Source organism: Colobus angolensis, unplaced genomic scaffold, assembly GCF_000951035.1.
Source record: "Colobus angolensis palliatus isolate OR3802 unplaced genomic scaffold, Cang.pa_1.0 Scaffold22, whole genome shotgun sequence".
NCBI classification, from domain to species: Eukaryota; Metazoa; Chordata; class Mammalia; order Primates; family Cercopithecidae; genus Colobus; species Colobus angolensis.
In genome coordinates, this window is record NW_012115377.1 from 700,105 (window position 1) to 709,338 (window position 9,234).

The 9,234-nt window shown below is 48.9% G+C and overlaps 1 protein-coding gene across 1 annotated transcript in view; it reads right to left on the reverse strand.

Annotated features, from left to right (window-relative positions):
* MATK (megakaryocyte-associated tyrosine kinase) overlaps window positions 1–9,234 on the reverse strand; it is a 26,843-nt gene that overhangs the window by 16,512 nt on the left and 1,097 nt on the right. The gene's annotated exons all lie outside the window — the stretch shown is intronic.

Sequence of the window (9,234 nt, forward strand, 5' to 3'; positions counted from 1 at the left end):
AGGTGGCGGGCGCCTGTAGTCCCAGCTGCTCGGGAGGCTGAGGCAGGAGAATGGCGGGAACCCGGGAGGCGGAGCTTGCAGTGAGCTGAGATCCGGCCACTGCACTCCAGTCTGGCAACAGAGTGAGACTCCATCTTAAAAAAAAAAAAGTGGAAAGTGGAACAGCTGAGACCCAGAGAGGCAAGACTACTTGTCTTTAGTCACACAGCTGGCGGGGGGCTAAACCTCAGGCCTGTAGACTCACCCGACTGGATTGCAAACTTCTCTGAGGCACGGCACGATTCTTATTCTTCTCTACAAATACTGTTGGAAATCGTAGTAGGCAACAAACATAGTAGATGATGAGTCACGTGACAGGCACTTTACATAATTTATCAATCAGGGCTGGGATTGGCTGCCTGGGATGGAGAACTCCAAATGCTAGAGGCTTGAAATGGATAGAAATGCATCATGACTGAGGCAGGCAATGCTGGACAGTGTCAGGGACCCAGGCTCCTGCGTCTTGTTCAGCCTTTTTGAAGCACATGAATTTCCAACTCTTTTTTTTTTTTTTTCCGAGACGGAATCTTGCTCTGTCACCCAGGCTGGAGCGCAGTGCCATGATCTTGGCTCACTGCAACCTCCACCTCCTGGGTTCAAGCAATCCTCCTACCTCAGCCTCCCGAGTAGGTGGGATTACAGGTACCTGCCAGCCACCACACCCGGTTAATTTTTGTATTTTTAGTAGAGATGGGGTTTCACCATGTTGGCCAGGCTGGTCTCGAACTCCTGACCTCAAGTTATCCACCCCCCTCAGCCTCCCAAATTGCTGGGATTACAGGCATGAGCCACTGTGTGCAGCCTCACAACTCAGCTTTCTGAACCTGGAGGACAGGCCGGGGTGGGGGGCCACTGCAGCTGGACGTGGGGACACCGGAGCCACTGTGGCCTCCATGGAAGTCGTCCCTTGCCTAGCCAGTCCTTGACTGGAGTCTGCAGTTAGATCACACTGCCCCAATTAGCATGCATTTAAATTTAGCTTTCTCCCCCCAGCCAGGGGACTCCGGGATTCAGGGGAGGAACGCTGGCTCTTTCGAGGAAAAACACTGCATCACTCATTCTGCAACCACAGTCGCTGTCTGCCGGGCCATTCTCGATTCCTTGAGCGAAGGGCCTCTTGGGGCAAGCTGCTTTGGATGCCTTTGCTGGAAAACCCTTGCCCCGTCTTCCTTGTCCTTAAGATGCAGCCGGGCAGGTTGTTTTCCAGCCATGCTTTCAGGTTTCATCCGTGGAAACTGGGTCTGCGTCACATCCGGCCTTAAAAGCTTCCCGGCGGGACGCGATGGCTCATGCCTGTAATCCCAGCACTTTGGGAGGCCGAGGCGGGTGGATCATCTGAGGTCAGGAGTTTGAGACCAGTCTGACCAACATGGTGAAACCCCGTCTCTCCTAAAAAAAAACACAAAAATTAGGCCGGGCGCGGTGGCTCACGCCTGTAATTCTAGCACTTTGGGAGGCCGAGGCGGGCAGATCACAGGGTCAGGAGATTGAGACCATCCTGGCTAATGGGGTGAAACCCCATCTCTACTAAAAATACAAAAAATTAACCGGGCGTGATGGTGGGTGCCTGTAGTCCCAGCTACTCAGGAGGCTAAGGCAGGAGAATGGCGTGAACCCGGGAAGCGGAGCTTGCAGTGAGCTGAGATCGCGCCACTGAACCCCAGACTGGGTGACAGAGCGAGAGTCTGTCTCAAAAAATAAAAAATAAAATAAAACAAAAATAAATAAATAAATTTTAAAAATAAAATAAAAACTCGGCCTGGCGCGGTGGCTCACACCTGTAATCCCAACACTTTGGGAGGCCGAGGCGGGCAGATCACGAGGTCAGGAGATCGAGACCATCTGGCTAACACAGTGAAACCCCATCTCTACTAAAAATACAAAAAAATTAGCCAGGCGTGGTGGTGGGTGCCTGTAGTCTCAGCTGCTTGGGAGGCTGAGGAAGGAGAATGGTGTGGAGGGAGGCGGAGCTTGCAATGAGTGGAGATCACGCCACTGCACTCCAGCCTGGGTGACAGAGTGAAGACTCCACCTCAAAAACAAAATACAAAAAAATACAAAAATTAGCTGGGCGTGGTGGCACACGCCTGTAATCCCAGCTACTTGGGAAGCTAAGGCAGGAGAATCACTTGAGCCCAGAAGGCGGAAGTTGCAGTGAGCTGAGATCAGGCCACTGAACTCCAGCCTGGGCAACAGAGTGAGACTCTCAAAAAAAGCTTCCTGTGGCTCCCACTAAACTCAGCGTGCCTCCCAGCACTTCGTCACCTGTGCAGTCCAGTGGCTGTCACCTCTCTGATCCCAGCTTCTCCCTTGTCTCCCAAAAGCTCAGGCACGGGGCAGCCACAGGACCTTGGCACATGCTATTCCCATCTGCTAGTACTATGTCCTTCCCCCAGCTCTTCTCAAGTCCAACTACTTCTCTGCACTTTCAGCTTCTCCGAGTGACCCTCCCTGGCCACCCCATAGTGGCCACCCTTAGTCACTCTCTATTGTCAAAGCCAGAATCCCCACCTGTTATCCTGTCTCACTCTTTATCATCAATCTCCCTCTGTCCTTGCTTCCCACGACAGACCATGTGTTCCTAGTGAGGGTAACGACCAGCCCTGGCCCCGGCAACCATTTAGGTCTGGAGCCTGGCACATAGAAGACCCTTTCAGAACAAATAAACAGAAGCAGATGAGAGGGTAAAGTCTGAGGAAGGAGGCCCGGCATGAAGGCTCACGCCTGCAATCCCAGCACTTTGGGAGGCTGAGGTGGGAGGATTATTTGAGCCCTAGAGTTGGAGACCAACCTGGCCAATATAGTAAGACCCTGTCTCTACAAAAAATAAAATAAATTAACTGGGTGTGGTGGTGCATGCCTGTAGTCCCAGCCACTTGGGAAACTGAGGCAGGAGGATCACGTGAGCCTGGGAGGTCGAGGCTGCAGTGAGCTATGAGTATGCCATTGCACTCCAGCCTGGGCAGCAGAGCAAGACCCTGTCTCAAGAAAAGAAAAGAAAAGATCAAGTAAGAAGAACAGGAGATGCACATTATTCTGGAAGACAAGCCATGTCTACTCAAGAGCAGCTCCTAAATCTCTCCTCCAGGATCCCTCTTCATCCTCCCATGACCTCATCCTCTAACTCAGGGCCCAGCAAACTGTCTCTGTCCTGCTGGTCTCTGTCCCAACTGCTCAGCTCTGCCATTGCAGGGATGCCATAGATAACACGGAAGCCAAAGACCATGGCTGCATTCCAATAAAACTTTATTTATGGACATGGAAATTTGACTTTCATATATTGCTTTTCTTTTCTGTTTTTCTTTCTTTCTTTTTTTTTTTGACAGAGTCTCACTCTATTACCCAGGCTGGAGTGCATTAACGTGATCTCGGCTCACTGCAACTTCTGCCTCCTGGGTTCAAGCAATTCTCATGTCTCAGCCTCCCAAGTAGCTGGGACTACAGGCACGCGCCACCACATCCGGCTAATTTTTGTATTTTAGTAGAGACGGGTTTCATCATGTTGGCCAGGCTGGTCTCGAACTCCTGACCTCAGATGATCTGCCCATCTTGGCCTCCCAAAGTGCTGGGATTACAGACATGAACCACCATGCCCGGCCTCATATTACTTTTCATATGTCGTATAACATGATTCTGTTTTCCTTCAACTATTTACAAAAGTGAAAAAACAATTTTAGCTGGAGGAGTTGTGCGGATACAGAGAGCAGGTTGGACTTGGCCCTCAGACTGTAGTTTGCTCTCCCTTGCCTTCTCACAGTCTTTATTTTCTTATAAGTAGGTGCTTTTTTTTTTTAACAGAGTCTCCCTGTGTTGCCCAGGCTGGAGTGCACAGGTGTGATCTTGGCTCACTGCATCCTCTGCCTCCCGGGTTCAAGCTATTCTCCTGCCTCAGCCTCTTGAGTAGCTAAGATTACAGGCATGTGCCATCACACCCGGCTAATTTTTGTATTTTTAGTAGAGACAAGGTTTCCCCACGTTGGCCAGGCTGATCTTGAACTCCTGACCTCAAGTGATCTGCCCGCCTTGGCCTCCCAAAGTGCTGGGATTACACGCGTGAGCCATTGGCTGTATTTTTCAATCTGTTAAATTAAACCTGCTGATACTCATGGCGTGTAATAAGCTCTCAAGAAGTGCTTAAAAAAATAAAACTCTACCACTTCTCGGCCTTTTGGCTAAGATCAAGTGTAAAAATAAAACCCAGAATATATAAATAAAGCTCCTCAACTCAGCAATGAGTCTCTCAAGGGTAAGTATATTCTTGTTGATATGAACAGCAGCTGATATTTACAGGGTGTTTTACTGTGTGCTGAAGACAAAGCAATATAATGTGCCACTTCTCAGGGGTTGCTGTTGCTGTTTTCAAGTATTCACCTCCATATTTCAAAATAATGTGTTTTACACACATCCCTTGATTTATCAGTTGGATGTTATCCATTGACTTCCTATTCCTGAAGGTCAAAATTTAGCTCTCTTAGGCATTCTGCTCCCCCAATAGTTAAATCACAATTTTTGCTTAAATGAAAATTCAGTGCTTATACTCTATATTAATATAAATATTATTGACAGTGGAGCAATGTATACTAAGAACATTATTTTCTGGGACCTGCATTTTTATTTCCCTGGAGTTAGTCATCGCCTTGGTTTTATGTATCTGTGACACTTTCTTTCCCCCAGCCTCTCCACCAGAACTGACGTCTCCACTCAGGACTGGTTGTTCCTACTGCCCAGCTGTGATCCTGGCCCCTCTCTTCTTTGGCACAAGGGGATTCTTGGGATGTAGCTCCTGTTTCTTGGGCATGGATCTTCCTGTTTCTTGGTTTGGTCCCTTGTTTTAGGAATGTGCACCCCCTAGGGTTTCCAGAGAAAGTGTTTTCCTCCTACTCTCCTGGGTAATTAGTGGTTTGGCTGACAGTATTGTGGGTGGATAATTTTCTTTTGCCCCATGTTTTCCAGCTTCTAGTCTTGGGCAGCTGAATGATCAGAAGTTGTCCTGTTTCCTCATCCTTTGCCTGTCCCATGGCTATTTCTCTCTCTCTCTCTCTCTCTGGAAGCTTGTAGAATCTTCTTGTTCCCTACATCCTGCACTTTCACACTGGGGGGTTTGGTGTGGGTCTATTTTCAACCATTGTGCTGAGTATTTTGTGAGTTTTTCATGTGTTCTCTTCCTGGGAAACTTTCTTGAATGATATCATTGGTGATGTCTTCCACTTTGGTTTCTCTGGTGTCTTTGTGGAACACGTTATTGTCATAGGGTGGACTTCTTGGATTGATCTCATTTTCTTGCCTACCTTCCTCCCATTCCCTGACTTTCTACTTTTTCTTCCAACCCTTCTATTGACATTTTAAGTTTGACTATAACCTTTTTTTTTTTTTTTTTTTTTTTTTGAGACAGGGTCTCACTGTGTTGCTTAGGCTGGAGTGCAGTGGTGCAATCACAGCCCACTGTAGCCTTGACCTCCAGGGCTCAAGCGATCCTCCTGCCTCAGCCTCCCAAGTAGCTGGGACTACACGTGCCTGCCACCACGCTGGCTAATGTTTTTGATTTTTAGTTTCACTGTGTTTCCCAGGCTGATCTCAGACTCTTGAAGTCAAGCGATCTGCCTGCCTTAACCTTCCAGAGTGTTGGGATTACAGGCATGCACCACCATACCCAGCGACTATCAAGAGTTTTCATTTCCAAGAGCTCTTTCTGGTTCTTTTATCATTCCTCTTTAAAAGACAAACTTGGCCAGGTGTGATGGCTCATGGAGATCAGGAGTTTGAGACCAGCCTGGGCAACATGGTGAGACACCCGCCCCCCATCTCCAAATATTATGTAAATAAATAAAATAATTTCTCAGCCAGGTGCGGTGTCTCACGCCTGTAATCCCTGCACTTTAGGAGGCTGAGGCTGGTGGATCACCAGAGGTCAGGAGTTCGAGACCAGGCTGGCCAAAATGGTGAAACCCCATCTCTACTAAATATACAAAAATTAGCCAGGTATGGTGGTGCACACCTGTAATCCCAGCTACTCGGGAGGCTAAGGCAGGAGAATCGCTTGAACTTGGGAGGTGGAGGTTGCAGTGAGCCAAGATCACATCACGGTACTCTAGCCTGGGCGACAGAGGGAGACTCCATCTCAAAAATAATAATAAATAAATAAATAAATAAATACAGGCAAACTTATACTTGTTTCCTGGCTGTTATATCCTCTATGATCTCTCTGAGGATAAGATGCATATAGGTTTTGTTTTTTTTGTTGTTCTGTGTTTTAATCAGGAACATAAGGATTTTTCTAGAACTGTTTTCTTCTGCCCTCTTTGTCTCTCCTTCAAGTTACTTTTCTTTTCTCTCTGTGGGTTTTGGTCTCTCTATTGACTAACAATTATGACAGAGTGCTACAGAGCTGACGGAAGCCTCCTCACCACGGGGCGGCTTCACTGTGGGGTGGTTGGCGGGTTGGGAGGTGGTCACCGGGCGGGAATCCCAAAACATGAGCAGCATCTGGAAGGCTTTTCTCATAACCTGGCATCCAGCGTTCTAGAAGCCACGAGAGGGTAGGCGTCTGGGGTCACTATTCTATGTGTGACTTTAATGGCCTGGGTTTTTTGTTTGTTCGTTTTTGTTTTTGTTTTTTTGCAATGGCATGGTGTTGGTTCACTGCAATCTCTGCTTCCCAGGTTCGAGTGATTCTCCTACCTCAGCCTCCCAAGTGGCTGGGATTACAGGCATGTGCCACCAAGCCCGGCTAAGGTTTTTTTTTTTTTTGGTGGAGATGGGATTTCACCATGTTGGTCAGGCTGGTCTTGAACTCCTGACCTCAGGTGATGCCCCTGCCTCGCCTCAGCCTCCCAAAGTGCTGGGATTACAGGCGTGAGCCACTGTGCCCGGCCTGGTTTTTTGGGTTTTTTTGGTTTTTTTTTTTTGAGACGGAGTCTTGCTCTGTCGCCCGGGCTGGAGTGCAGTGGCCAGATCTCAGCTCACTGCAAGCTCCGCCTCCCGGGTGTACGCCATTCTCCTGCCTCCGCCTCCCGAGTAGCTGGGACTACAGCCACCCGCCACCTCGCCCGGCTAGTTTTTGTATTTTTAGTAGAGACGGGGGTTTCACCGTGTTAGCCAGGATGGTCTCGATCTCCTGACCTCCTGATCCGCCCGTCTCGGCCTCCCAAAGTGCTGGGATTACAGGCTTGAGCCACCGCGCCCGGCCAGGCCTGGTTTTTTTTAAAGACAGGGTCTCGCTCTGTCGTGCAGGATGGAGTGCAGTGGCGTGATCATAGCTCACTGCAGCCTCAACCTCCAGGGCTCAAGTGATCTCAGCCTCTCAAGCAGCTGGGACTACAGGCATGCATTGTCATATCTGGCTATTTTTTTTTTTTTTTTAGAGATGTTGTCTTGCTATGTTGCCCAGGCTGGTCTCAAACTCCTGGGCTCAAGTGATCCTCCCACCTCAGTCTCCCGAAGTGCTGGGATTCGGGATGAGCCACTGCACTTGGCCTTAATGGCCCATTTGCACAGCCCCTCATCCCTGCCCTCCATGGAGCCTGCGTCCCTGTGCCTGAACCTTTCTGTGCAGCAAGCATTTTAAAATGCATTTTCTTACTGAATTCTCACAGCTCCCTGCACGGTTGGTGCTACCAGTTTGTCCCCAATTTTATGGACGCTTAAGACGGTAACATGAGCTGTCCCCGCGCTCCATAGCTGATCAGTTAAAGGACCACGCTGTGACTAGAGCCCGGAGCCCAGAGTCCCCCTCACTGTGTGAAGTGACGGCTTCTGGCTCATCCTTGGGTGTCCTAAGGAAGGCGGTGAGTGTTGATTGTCTACGGAATAAATGTCAACATCCTCAACGGGAGAAATGGAGAAACCACATGAATGGTGGCCCAGCACACCTCACAGGCATTCAACACACATACAGAATGAACGAGCAGCTGAAAGAACAGGAGTTGAGGCCGGGCGCGGTGGCTCACGCCTGTAATTCCAGCATTTTGGGAGGCTGAGGCAGGCAGATCACCTGGGGTCAGGAGTTCGAGACCAGCCTGGGCAACACAGTGAACCCCCCCGTCTCTACTAAAATACGAAAAAATTAGCTGGGCGTGGTGGCAGACGCCTGCGGTCCCAGCTACTTGGGAGACTGAGACAGGAGAATCACTTGAACCCAGGAGACGGAGGTTGCAGTGAGCCGAGATCATACCATTGCACTTGAGCCTGGGTGACAGAGCAAGACCTTGTCTCAAAGAAAAACAAAATGTGTCTTGTAAGGTCATGAGAAGAATTAAGTTAGATCATAAGCACACAGTAAACAAGTGATGAATCAATGTCGTTATGATACCCAGTGAAGAAAAGCAGGAAGCAAGATGGTATAAATGATCCACCCATAAACAACCAGGCATTAAGGAATAGAAAGCGGGATGGCCGGGCGCAGTGGCTCAGGCCTGTAATCCCAGCATTTTGGGAGGCCGAGGCGGGTGAATTGCCTGAGGTCAGGAGTTCAAGACCAGCCTGACCAACGTGGTGAAACCCCATCTCTACTAAAAATGCAAAAATTAGCCAGGCGTGGTTGCACACGTCTGTAATCCCAGCTACTCAGGAGACTGAGTCCAGGAGACTCACCTGAACCCGGGAGGCAGAGGCTGTGGTGAGCTGAGATTGCACCATTGCACTCCAGCCTGGGCAACAGGAGCGAAACTTCGTGTCCAGGAAAAAAAAAAAAGGAAAAGGAAAAGAAAGCAGAAGGGAACTGGAGTGTTCACAGTGGCTGATTGTTTTGTGATGGTTTTGTTGTCCTTCTTCCATTTTTCTGGATTGTCCAAGTTTTTCATAATGGGAAAAACCCAATTCATAAGTAAAAACATTTATGTGGAAAAATACATGTAACATAACATTTGCTGTCATCATTTTTTATTATTTTTATTTATTTATGTTTTTGAGACGGAGTCTTGCTCTCTCATCCAGGCTGGAGTGCAGTGGTACGATCTCGGCTCACTGCAACCTTGGTCTGTGGGTTCAAGCGATTCTCCTGCCTCAGCCTCCCGAGTAGCTGGGATTGTAGGCGTGTGCCACCACACCCAGCTAATTTTTGTAGTTTTAGTAGAGACCGGGTTTCAAACTCCTGACCTCAGGTGATCCGCCCGCCTCGGCCTCTCAAAGTGCTGCGATGACAGGCGTGAGCCATCCATCCTGCCTGGCCGATGCTTCCTAATTTTTTTTTTTTTTTTT